This window comes from Phocoena sinus, chromosome X (assembly GCF_008692025.1).
Source record: "Phocoena sinus isolate mPhoSin1 chromosome X, mPhoSin1.pri, whole genome shotgun sequence".
Classification (NCBI taxonomy): Eukaryota; Metazoa; Chordata; class Mammalia; order Artiodactyla; family Phocoenidae; genus Phocoena; species Phocoena sinus.
In genome coordinates, this window is record NC_045784.1 from 61,147,885 (window position 1) to 61,161,126 (window position 13,242).

General features: G+C 39.7%; 1 protein-coding gene across 1 annotated transcript in view; it reads left to right on the forward strand.

The window, feature by feature from the left end:
- Window positions 1–13,242, forward strand: part of ITGB1BP2 (integrin subunit beta 1 binding protein 2) — a 32,977-nt gene that overhangs the window by 4,640 nt on the left and 15,095 nt on the right. The window lies entirely within an intron of this gene.

A 13,242-nucleotide genomic window follows, 5' to 3' on the forward strand; every position in this document is an offset into this window, starting at 1 on the left:
GAGGTATATTTGGGTTGTTCCCACTTTTTGCTATTATGAATAACGCTCCTATAATAATGCTCCCATGCATTCATGTTCAAGTTTTTATGTGGACATATGTTTTCATTTCTCTTGCATATATACCAAGTGTAATTGGAATGTAATTTCTGGGTCAAATGGTAACTTTTAACCTTTTGAGGAACTGCCAGACTGTTTTCCAAAGAGGCTGCACCATTTTACATTCCCACCAGCAGTGTATGAGGGTTCCAATTTCTCCACATCCTCAATAACACTCTTTTGTTACTTGTCTTTTTTTATTACAGCCATCCTAGTGGGTGTGAAGTAGAATCTCATTGTGGTTTTACTTTGACTTTCCCTGATGGCTAATGATGCTGAGCATCTTTACATGTACTTATTGGCCATTTTTGTATCTTATTTGGAGAAATGTCTACACAAATCCTTTGCCCATTTGTTAATAGGGTTGTTTGTCTTTTTATTGAGTTGTATTTTAAAAATATATTCTGGAGACAAGTCTCTTGTCAGATATATGACTTATAAATATTTTCTCCCATTCTCTGTGTTGTCTTTACACTTCCTTGATGGTGTCCTTTGATACACAAAAGTTTTTAATTTTTATGAAGCCTAATTTATCCATTTTTCCTTTGGTTGCTTATGCTTTTGATGTCATATCCTAGAAACCATTGCCTAATCCGAGGTCATGAAAATTTACTCCTATGTTTTCTGAGAGTTTTATAGTTTTAGCTCTTACATTTAGGTCTTTGATCCATCGAGTTAGTTTTTGTATGTGGTGCGAGGTAGGGGTCCAACTTTACATTTTTGCATATGGATATCCAGTTGTCCCAGGACCATTTGTGGAAGAGACTATTCTGTCCCCATTGAATTGTCCTAGCACCCTAGTTGAAAACCACTTAACCATAAATGTGAGGGTTAAGAAATATATTTTGAATGGAAATTTGAAGAATGAGAAATTTGGATAGATATGGAAGAGTAGGGAGAGCCAGTCTTGGGTAGGAAGTTGTTCTATTTTACTTTTTGTGTTTTATTATAAATTCCAAAGCAATACATATTGTCACTGTAAAAGACTCAATGCAGAAGTATATGGAGTAAGAAGTAAATGCTCCTCTTCAGATTCTCTCCAAGCTTAGTCCTTTTGCTGTTTGTAACCACTGCTAACATATCAGAGGGTATTGGTCCCCCGACCAGGGATTGAACCCATACGCCCTGCAGTGGAAGCGCAGAGCCCTAACCACTGGACCACCAGGGAATTCCCTCAGAAGGGTATGTTTAAGCAAGGGAACAAAAAAGTCAAGTGAAGTGTCGCTAGATTGGCAAGAGCCTAAAATGCTACATCAAGGATTTTGAACATGATTTAAAAGAGAGTTAAAAAGGCATTATAGGCCTTTTTTCTCTTTTAATTGATTTTTGGCTGTGTTGGGTCTTTATTGCTGTGCACGGGCTTTCTCTAGTTGCGGCGAGTGGCCACTACTCTTCGTTGCGGTGCAGGTTTCTCACTGCGGTGCTTCTCTTGTTGCAGAGCACAGGCTCTAGGCATGCGGGCTCAGTAGTTGTGGCTCGCGGGCTCTAGAGCACAGGCTCAGTAGATGTGGCGCACGGGCTTAGTTGCTCCATGGCATGTGGGATCTTCCCGGATCAGGGCTCGAACCCGTTTCCCCTGCCTTGGCAGGCGGATTCTTAACCACTGCGCGACCAGGGAAGCCCGGCCTTTTCTTTTTAAAAGTAGATTTTTTTCTTTTTGGCTGCGCCACGTGGCTTGGAGGATCTTAGATCCCCAACCAGGGATTGAACCCAGGCCCGTGGTAGTGAAAGCGCCAAGTTCTAATCACGGGACCACCAGGGAATCCCCTTAAATGTAGATTCTTAATTAGGGGACTGATATCTCTTTTTTGAGTCTACTTGAGTCAGATTTACTCCCTCAGCTGCCTCGTGGCTTGTGGGATCTTAATTTCCCTATTAGGGATCGAAGCCGGGTCTCAGCAGAGAGCACCGAGTCCTAACCATTGGATCGCCAGGGAATTCCCTGAAAATAGGATTTTTCTTGACAGTCAGGTTTTGCTAGTCTATAAAGTGATAACATATCTACCATACCATTGCATCAACTTTAGGATTAAGGAAGATTGTATTCATCTGCTGAGGGAGTAAAGTATCATGTATAGAATGCCACTGTGTGGGGCACTTCTACCCACATTATTTTATTTAATCCTCACATCTGCTCTGTGGGGTAGGTATTATTATCCTCAATTTTTATAGATGAGGAAACCAAAGCTCAGAGAAGGACATAGCTAGCCTGAGGTCACATGGCTACTGATTAAAACCTCAGTCATTGTTCTAGAGCCATCTGAGAATGTCCAAAAGCTAAGGACCCAACGGGGATCTTAGAAGAGGAGCTTGATATCGCATCCCTGTAGCCTAGCAGAGTCCCTTCGACAAGCCTATCTGGGAACCAGCGAGGCCCTTAGTTGATCAGTGATATCTCACACTGATATAACGCTTTCCCAACCACTTTTTGTCTCTGATCACCTCATCCCTAACCTAAGTGGGACCCCTGGGTACTTTACCTCTCACTTCATCCAGATCAGTAGTTATCTCCCAGTTACACCAGATTTAGTGTTACTGACTCTGGGACCCCTGTTTCCACTGTCCTCTTTTTCCCTCCCAAAGTCCAAGAACACTGCTAGAGGGAGAACCAAGCAGACCAATATGAATTCATGCTGTCCAATTTCAACTTGGCCCTTGCAGCTGCTCAGCAACCCTTTTATTTGTCTCATACATTCCCTGGCACTCTCCCCACAGAGGCTGTTCCAGAACTTCTTCTTTCTCCTCAGACTACAAATTCCAATCTCCCTGCTTCTACTTACACAGATTTCATATTAGATACTTTCATCTGATTAACTGTCCCTCCTGCAGCAAATCAGTAATATCTTTCTCCCTTCCAGCCCTGTCCTCTAGCCATCCAGTTTCCTTCCCGGGAAAGCAATCAATGTTCTTGATCTCTTATTTATCCTTTCAGAGATACTTTATGACTCTACAAGCAAAAATACGGAAAGGAGGGAACTTGCACTGGTTGTTAAAGATAAGTAGGATTTGGATAGGTGGAGAGACAGGAGATGATATTCCAAGCAGAGGAAACATCCGGGGCAAAGGCACAGAGGTGGAAATGAGTACAATATATTTAGAAAACAGGGTATAGCAAGTAGAGTAATCCCCTGAGAAATAATCCCACCTGCTGCCTCAAGTGCTACCTCTCCTTTTCTAGTTCTGACTTCAGCATGATCTGCTTCCCTGACTGTCCTGCTCTACATACCAGCAGAGTAGAAATCTGACACTACATGGCCCCTCACCCATTCTATCTTGCCTGGACCTCCGTTACTATTTATCGAGCCATCTGTTTCAGTCCTGCTAAAGAGGTCCTAGCTCCTTCCTGAGTAAGTCTCCGGGCCAGACACCTTCCATTTCTTCGGTCACATGGACAATTTCCTCACACCATTGAAAGCAGGACAATGAATATAGAATATGCACTGTACAGACATTACTGATCTTACCAATATATACAACAAACGGAGGTCAAGGAAACATGTTAATCTATACAACAGAGATGGAATTGGCAAAACCCAGACTGTGAAGCTACTGAAAAACAGTCCAACTTCCTCAACAAAAATATTGCAAGGAAAAAAAGAGATGAAGGGGAACCTTCAGTTTAAAAGTGACATATAATACATATCCACCAATCACAATGTGTGGACTTTATATGGATACTAATTGAAACCAAAAAAGCTGTAAAAAATTCTTTTGACATTTATGAAACTATTGGAAATTTAAATGCTGACTTGGTATTTGATGATATTAAGGAAATATTGCTTTTTTTATGTGTGCTAATGATATTACCATTATGATTTTTTTAAAAAGGATCCTTAACTTTTAAAGATACATACTGAAATATTTAGGTATGGAGTGATGTCATGTCTGGGATCTGCTCCAAAATATTACAGGACGGAGAAATAGATGAAACAAGAGTGCCCAAGAGTTGATACTAGTTGAAGCTGAGTGTTTGGTAAATGGGGATTCATTATACTATCCAGTCTACTTTTTTACATGTTTTAAATTCTCCATTTAAAAGCTTTTTAAAATGTTACTGAATTGTCAAACATCTGATGAAAGTTTGTGTACTAGTCTGAAGGAGTGGAACAGGAGGAGCTGGAATATGAGAAGAGGAAGGTCTGGAACAGCCTCTGTGGGGAGAGTGCCAGGGAATGTATGAGACAAATAAAAGGGTTGCTGAGCAGCTGCAAGGGCCAAGTTGAAATTGGACAGCATGAATTCATATTGGTCTGCTTGGTTCTCCCTCTAGCAGTGTTTTTGGACTTTGGGAGCAGAAAGGGAGAAAGAGGACAGTGGAAGCAGGGGTCCCAGAGTCAGTAACACTAAATCTGGTGTAACTGGGAGATAATTACTGATCTGGATGAAGTGAGAGGTAAAGTACCCAGGGGTCCCACTTAGGTTAAGGATGAGGTGATCAGAGACAAAAAGTGGTTGGGAAAGCGTTATATCAGTGTGAGATATCACTGATCAACTAAGGGCCTCGCTGGTTCCCAGATAGGCTTGTCGAAGGGACTCTGCTAGGCTACAGGGATGCGATATCAAGCTCCTCTTCTAAGATCCCCGTTGGGTCCTTAGCTTTTGGATATTCTCAGATGGCTGTCAGACAGCTCTTAGCAATGACTGAAGTTTAAACAGGTGGAATTCATCACTAAAGCTGGAAATTCTGCAAGACACATGGTGGGAGGAGTAATTACAAAAAAAACACTACTCTTTACTATGATCTAAGCACTGTAATAAAATATGTATATATATACACATTTTTTCTGTTATCTCTCTATATTATATATATCAAATGAGATTTTATATTCTCATTTAATTCTCACAACAATGTATTAAAAGCATTATTATTTTTTTTAATAGATGAGGAAACTGAGCTTCAGGGGGGTTACGTAATTTTGTCTAGGTCACATAGCTATCAAGTGTCAGAGCTGGGACACAAATCCAGGTTTGAGTAGAAAGCCTGTGCTCTTTGGTGTCCAGCATACTTTCCAGCAAACACCTCCTTCCATTAAATCACTGTTATTTTGCCAGTGACATCCGTTAATAAAATTATAGATGTGTTCACACCAAAAAGAATTATACACTGAATTGAAAGCTTTTGGTAGGTAAGAAGTTAATTGACTAGGGTGGAAGAGATAGATACTTGGAGGCAGTGAAACCAGTTGAAGATAATCACAGTGGTGCAGGGGAGAAAGATGAGACTTCAGACTAAGTGGGTGTGGTAGTAAGAATGGAGGAGAGAATAATGGATTTAAGAGATATGTCTTAGTTCAGGCTGCTATAACAAAGTACCATAGACTTGGTGGCTTATAAACAACATAAATTTATTCATCACAGTTCTGGAGGCTGGAAGTCTGAGATTAGGGTGCCAGTATGGTCAAGTTCTGATGAGGGACATCTACCAGGTGGAGAGCAAAGACACGAAGCAAGCTCTCTCATGACTCTTACAAAGGCACTAATCCCATTCATGACCTCATCTAATCCTAATTACCTCCCCAAAGCCCCATCTCCTAATACCATCACAATGGGGGATAGGATTTCAATGTATGAATTTTAGAGGGACACAAACATTCAGTCCATAACACAGGAGTGAAAGTAATGTGGCCATTGCTGGTCTTCTGTGTTCCTTGAACTTATGCAACTCACTCCTTCCTCAGTGCCCCTGTACTATCTGTTCCCCCTACCTGGAATAATCTTCCTCCAGGTCTTTGAATAGCTGGCTCTTTCTTGTCACTCACAAGTCTCAGCTCAAATATCACCACTCATGATAGAGAAACAACTCATTATTTCAAAATTTAATCAATAAAGGGAGAGAATCAAGCATTTATCCTTCCTTTCCTAGAGAACTGGGTAACAAAATAGTAGATTAAAGGACATGTTTTCCAAAACGATTCCAATTAATAAAAAGAAATGAACTTAGAATATCACCATTTTGCAATCCTTGATAAATAGAGATAGTGAGCATCAGCAGCTTCTAAGATTATAAAAAGACATCAGACATTATGTCTATCCTGTAGTCATACGAAAGGGATGGAACCTCAGTTTGATCTAGTCTTTGGATCCAGCTGCCAATTTGCAGGAAATACAGACATAGTAACTGCATGATGCCTATGCAATTGGCAAACTGCTGAGTGAGAAGTTTCACAGGTCAAACTTGAGTTCTTCCATAAAAAAAGGTAGAGCCTTTCTTGACCATCTTCCCTAAATATGCACCCACTCTCCAAGTTACTCTCACATTACCCTATTTTATTTTCCCCATATCCCTTATCATCAACTGAGGTTTCCTTACATGAGAAGCAATATAGCATAACAGTTAAGAGGACAAACTATAACATCACGCTGCCTGGTTTCAAATCTTGACTACTTACTGGCTATGTGACCTTAAACTACTTAAGAGCTATGGACCTCAGTTTCCCCAACTATAAAATGGGATTAATAACAGTGCCTATATCATAGGGTCATTAGGAATATTAAATGAGATAACATATCTATCTCATAGCTTATCACAGTGCCTAGTACGGGATAAGCATTATAAATGCTAACAATATTATTGCATAATTATTTTTTTGCTTATACATTATTTCTCTCTTTGACTAGCATATGTCTTTCTTCACTATACCCAGCACCTAAAACTGCCTAGCACATATATAATATGTGCTTAGTAAATGTTTGTTGAATGAAGGGCCTGAATTATGGTGGCAAAGAAAGATATGAAGGAAACATATAAGGTATTATTTTTTTAATAGATCTTTATTGGAGTATAATTGCTTCACAATACTGTGTTAGTTTCTGTTGTACACTAAAGTGAATCAGCCATATGCATACATATGTCCCCATATCCCCTCCCTCTTGAGCCTCCCTCCCATCCTCCCTATCCCACTCCTCTGGGTCATCGCAAAGCACCGAGCTGATCTCCCTGTGCTATGCTGCTGCTTCCCACTAGCTAACTATTTTACATTCGGTAGTGTATATATGTCGATGCTACTCTCACTTCGCCCCAGCTTCCCCCTCCCACCCCGTGTCCTCAAGTCCATTCTCTATATCTACATCTTTAGTCCTGCCCTGCCACTAGGTTCATCAGTGCCGTTTTTTTAGATTCCATATATATGCATTAGCATTTGGTATTTGTTTTTCTGAGTAATTTCACTCTGTATGACAGACTCTAGGTCCATCCACCTCACTACAAATAACTCAGTTTCATTTCTTTTTATGGCTGAGTAATATTCCATTGTATATACGTGCCACACCTTCTTTATCCATTCATCTGTCGATGGACATTTAGGTTGGTTCCATGTCCTGGCTATTGTAAATAGTGCTGCAATGAACATTGTGGTACATGTCTCTTTTGGAATTACGGTTTTCTCAGGGTATATGCCCAGGAGTAGGATTGCTATTGGCGCAGTGGTTGAGAATCTGCCTGCTAATGCAGGGGACACGGCTTCGAGCCCTGGTCTGGGAGGATCCCACATGCCACGGAGCAACTAGGCCTGTGAGCCACAATTACTGAGCCTGCGCGTCTGGAACCTGTGCTCTGCAATAAGAGAGGCTGCAATAGTGAGAGGCCCGTGCACCGCGATGAAGAGTGGCCCCCGCTTGCCGCAACTAGAGAAAGCCCTCGCACAGAAACGAAGATGCAACACAGCAAAAATAAATAAATTAATTAATAAACTCCTACCCCCAACATCTTAAAAAAAAAAAAAGCAGCCAGCTGAAATGTCCTGACCAAGAAAGACATCATTTAAAAAAAAAAAAGTAGTTCTATTCTATTTTTAGTTTTCTAAGGAACCTCCATACTGTTTTCCAGAGTGGTTGTATCAATTTACATTCCCACCAACAGTGCAGGAGGGTCCCCTTTTCACCACACCCTTTCCAGCATTTATTGTTTCTAGATTTTTTGATAATGGCCATTCTGACCGGCACGAGCTGATACCTCGTTGTTTTGATTTGCATTTCTCTAATAATTTGTGATGTGGAGCATCTTTTCATGTGCCTCTTAGCCATCTGTATGTCTTCCTTAGGGAAATGTTTATTTAGGTCTTCTGCCCATTTTTTTTTTTTTTTTTTTTTTTTATGCGTTACGCGGGCCTCTCACTGTTGTGGCCTCTCCCGCTGCGGAGGACAGGCTCCGGACGCGCAGGCTCAGCGGCCATGGCTCACGGGCCCAGCCGCTCCGCGGCATGTGGGATCCTCCCAGACCGGGGCACGAACCCGCGTCCCCTGCATCGGCAGGCGGACCCCCAACCACTGCGCCACCAGGGAAGCCCTGCCCATTTTTTAATTGGATTATTTGTTTTTTTGATATTGAGCTCCATGAGCTGTTTGTATATTTTGGAGATAATCCTTTGTCTGTTGTTTCATTTGCAAATATTTTCTCTCATTCTGAGGGTTGTCTTTTTGTCTTGTTTATGGTTTCCTTTGCTGTGCATAAGCTTTTAGGTTTAATTAAGTGCCATTTGTTTTTTTTAAATAAATTTATTTATTTTATGTGTTTACTTTTGGCTGCATTGGGTCTTCGTTGCTGCGCACAGGCTTTCTCTAGTTGTGGCGAGCGGGGGCTACTCTTCATTGTGGTGCTCAGGCTTCTTATTGCAGTGGCTTCTCTTGTTGTGGAGCACAGACTCTAGGCATGCAGGATCCATAGTTGTGGCTCATGGGCTCTAGAGCACAGGCTCAGTAGTTGTGGTGCACGGGCTTTGTTACTCCGTGGCATGTGGGATCTTCCCAGACCAGTGCTCGAACCCATGTCCCCTGCACTGGCAGGTGGATTCTTAACCACTGTGCCACCAGGGAAGTGCCCCCATTTATTTATTTTTGTTTTTATTTCCATTACTCTAGAAGGTGGGTCAAAAAAGGTCTTGCTGTGGTTTATGTCAAAGAGTGTTTTTCCTATGTTTTCCTCTAAGAGTTTTATAATGTCTGGTCTTACATTTAGGTCTTTAATCCATTTGGAGTTTATTTCTGTGTATGGTGTTAGGTAGTGTTCTAATTTCATTCTTTTACATGCAGCTGTCCAGTTTTCACAGCACCACTTACTGAAGAAGCTGTCTTTTCTCCATTGTATGTTCTTGCCTCCTTTGTCATAAATTAGGTGACCATATGTGTGTGGGTTTTTTATCTCTGGGCATTCTATCCTGTACCATTGGTCTATATTTCTGTTTTTGTGCCAGTACCATACTGTCTTGATTACTGTAGCTTTGTGGTATAGTTTGAAGTCAGGGAGCCTGATTCCTCCAACTCCATTTTTCCTTCTCAAGATTGCTTTGGCTATTTGGGGTCTTTTGTTTTTCCCCAAAAGTTATTATTTAAAAAGAAGAAAAAAACTTGGACTTGATTTTTTTTTTCTGATACGGGAGGGAAGGGTATAAAATAATTACTCCAAGGCTTCAAACTTAAGTAATGGTAGAAGGCTAGTACTTTTAACAGAAACAGGAAAACCGAGAACTAGAACTAATATTATTTGAATAATCCGATAATGAATTTTATTTTAGGTACGAGTTTGAAATGATGGCAAAGCATAAGAGTGGAAATGCTAGCAGGCAGTGAATTGTAAATGCAAAATTAGAGTTCATGAGAAAAGTCAGCACTGAAGATAGATTTGAGTATCATCTGCCTCAATGTGACACTTAAACATTCAACTTACTTTGTATGAGCTGCCTTCATCTTTAAAAAAACAAAAAAACTCGCAGATGTGAAAAAAATGGAAAATACAATATTTGAACACTTAAATTGTTCTCAGGGAAAGTCACTGTTAGGAGTTTGGTGTGTATCATTACAAATATTTTCTATATATTTACAAACAGATATTGGCATATAACATGTACAGACATAGTAAAAATCTGAGCAGATACCTGCATTTATATGGAGAAATTTGTTTTTTCTTTTTGGCCAATTTGGAATCATTCTATAATATTTTTCTGTAACTTACTTAATCATTAAGCATATCACTTTATTGTACTTTAAGATATTTCCATGTCAATATATATAGATCTCTGACATGCTTTTTTGTGTTGCATAGTACTTTTTCATATGGATATGCCATGATTTATTTAACTATTCCCCTATTGGTGAACACAAGTTGTTTATAATTTTTTATTGTTACAAATTATGCAGCAATGAAAATCGTTATACATGTATCTTTGAATATTTGTGCTACTATTTTTTGAGGATAGATTCCTAGAAGTGGGATTGCTGGAAGGAAAGTATATACATCTTTACACATCTAAAGTGTTAATAGATACTGCTCAATTTCCCTCCACAAAGGCTGTTTCAATTTATATGGTCACCCAACAGTGTATGAGGTACCATTTTCCCTAATACCCTCATCAATACTTTATGTTATCATTAAAAAGTATTTTTACCAACCAGATATGCAAATAATGGTATCTCACTTTTATTTTGCACTTCCTCTGGTTACAGGAAAGGGTAAGCATTTTTTACTGAATACAGTAGTCCCCCTTATCCATGGTTTCACTTTCCACAGTTTCAGTTACCCTCAGTCAAATGTTGTCTGAAAATATTAAATGGACAATTCCAGAAATAAGCAATTCATAAGTTTTAAAAAAATTTTATTGAAGTATAGTTGATTTACAATGTTGTGTTTAATTTCTGCTGTATAACAAAGTGACTCAGTTATACATATATACATATATATATATATTCTTTTCCATGATGGTTTATCACAGGATATTAAATACAGTTCTCTGTGCTATACAGTAGGACCTTGTTGTTTATCCATCCTATATATAATAGTGTACATCTGCTAATCCCAAACTCCCAGTTCTTCCCTCCCCCACCCCCCTCCCCCTTGGCAACCACAAGTCTGTTCTCAATATCTGTAAGTCTGTTTTTATTTTGTAGATAGGTTCATTTGTGTCGTATTTTAGATTCCACATATAAGTTTTATCATATGGTATTGGTCTTTCTCTTTCTGACTTACTTTGCTTAGTATGATAATCTCTAGGTCCATCCATGTTACTTCTTTATCCATTCATCTGTCGATGGACATTGAGGTCGTTTCCATGCCTTGGCTATTATAAATAGTGCTGCTATGAACATAAAGGTGCATGTATCTTTTCAAATTATAGTTTTGTTTGGGTATATGCCCATGATTGGGATTGCAGGGCCATATGGTAGGTCTATTTTTAGTTTTTTAAGGAACCTCCATACAGTTCTCCATAGTGGCTGTACCAACTTACGTTCCCACCAACATTGTAGGAGGGTTGCCTTTTCTCCACACCCTCCAGCATTCATTGTTTGTAGAACTTTTTTTTTTTTTTTTGCCGTATGCAGGCCTCTCACTGTTGTGGCCTCTCCCACTGCGGAGCACAGGCTCCGGACGCGCAGGCTCAGCGGCCGTGGCTCACAGGCCCAGCCGCTCCGTGGCATGTGGGATCTTCCCGGACCGGGGCACGAACCCGCGTCCCCTGCATCGGCAGGCGGACTCTCAACCACTGCGCCACCAGGGAAGCCCTGTAGAACTTTTAATGATGGCCGTTCTGACTGGTGTGAGGTGGTACCTCATTGTAGTTTTGATTTGCATTTCTCTAATAATTAGCAATGATGAGCATCTTTTCATGTGCCTATTGGCCATCTGTATGTCTTCTTTGGAGAAATGTCTGTTTAGGTCTTCCACCCATTTTTTGATTGGGTTATACGTTTTAAATTGAACACAGTTATGAATAGCAAGATGAAATCTTGTGACATCCCACTCCAGATGTAAATCATCCCTTTGTCCAGCATATCCATGCTATATACACTACCCTCTTATCAACCACTTAGTAACCTCCTGGAGGTTATCAGAGGTCTCAGTATCACAGTGCTTGTATTCAAGAAACCCTTATTTTACTTAATAATGGCCCCAAAGTGCAAGAGTAGATGCTGGCAATTCGGATATTCTCTTACTGTACCTAATTTATAAATTAAACTTTATCATAGGTATGTATAGGGGGAAAACATAGTATATATAGGTTTTGGTACTATCCGTGGTGGTTTCAGGCATCAACTGGGGGTCTTGGAAAGTATCCCCTGCAAATAAGGGGGGGTTTACTGTATTAATGTACAGAATTTCAATTAAACTCTGTTTTCAGCCCCATATGTCATGTCCATCCTCTGGTGTACCTGGTGTCTTGTATCTTTCCATAGTTTTACTGGTAAAATGGCCCCTTCTTATCTGTATCCTTTGTACTAGACCAAAATTTCTTCCCAGCTACTATTTCAGCTACCATTTCTCTTGCATCTAGAAAACCCCAAGAACTTTTTGTCCTTTTGGGTTTGTATGTATTTTATATATTATTTTGGTACACTTTTAGTGGTGCCTCAGACAGGATTTGGAATGCTATATTTGTTGTATACTAAATTCTCACACGTAACTGCCTCTCTATTCAGTTCCATTCATAAATATGTCTATTCTTGAACCATATCACAGCTTTATATAATAATTTGATATCTAGTAGGTAAGTCTTCCCTCATTTCTATCTTTTAAAAGTTTCTTGGCTCTTTTTATGTGTTCTTCCAAATGAACTTCAGAACCAACTTGTTCAGTACTCCCACCCTATCCTCTCAAATCCCAAAGAGATTGTTATAGGAATTTATACTTCTTTGAAAAAAAATTTAAATTATGAAACTTCTCATTCAGGAATATTATACATCTATCCATTTGTCAAATATTCATACTTAGAGCCTTCAGTAATATTTTGTAATTTTTTTTTTTTTAATTAATTAATTAATTTATTTATGGCTGTGCTGGGTCTTCGTTTCTGTGCAAGGGCTTTCTCTAGTTGTGGCAACCGGGGGTCACTCTTCATTGCACGCACAGGCTCAGTAATTGTGGCTCACAGGCCCAGTTGCTCTGTGGCATGTGGGATCTTCCCAGACCAGGGCTCGAACCCGTGTCCCCTGCATTGGCAGGCGGACTCTCAACCACTGCGCCACCAGGGAAGCCCAATATTTTGTAATTTTATTCATGTCATTATTTTGTACGTTTCTTGTTAGGTTTATTCCTATCATTTTTTTTTCACTGCTGTGAATGGGATCTTTCCCCCCATTATATTTTCTAATTGGATATTGTTTTTATAGAGAAAAGTTATTGATTTAAAACTTAAACTCTATTTCTGTTTAATTTTAATA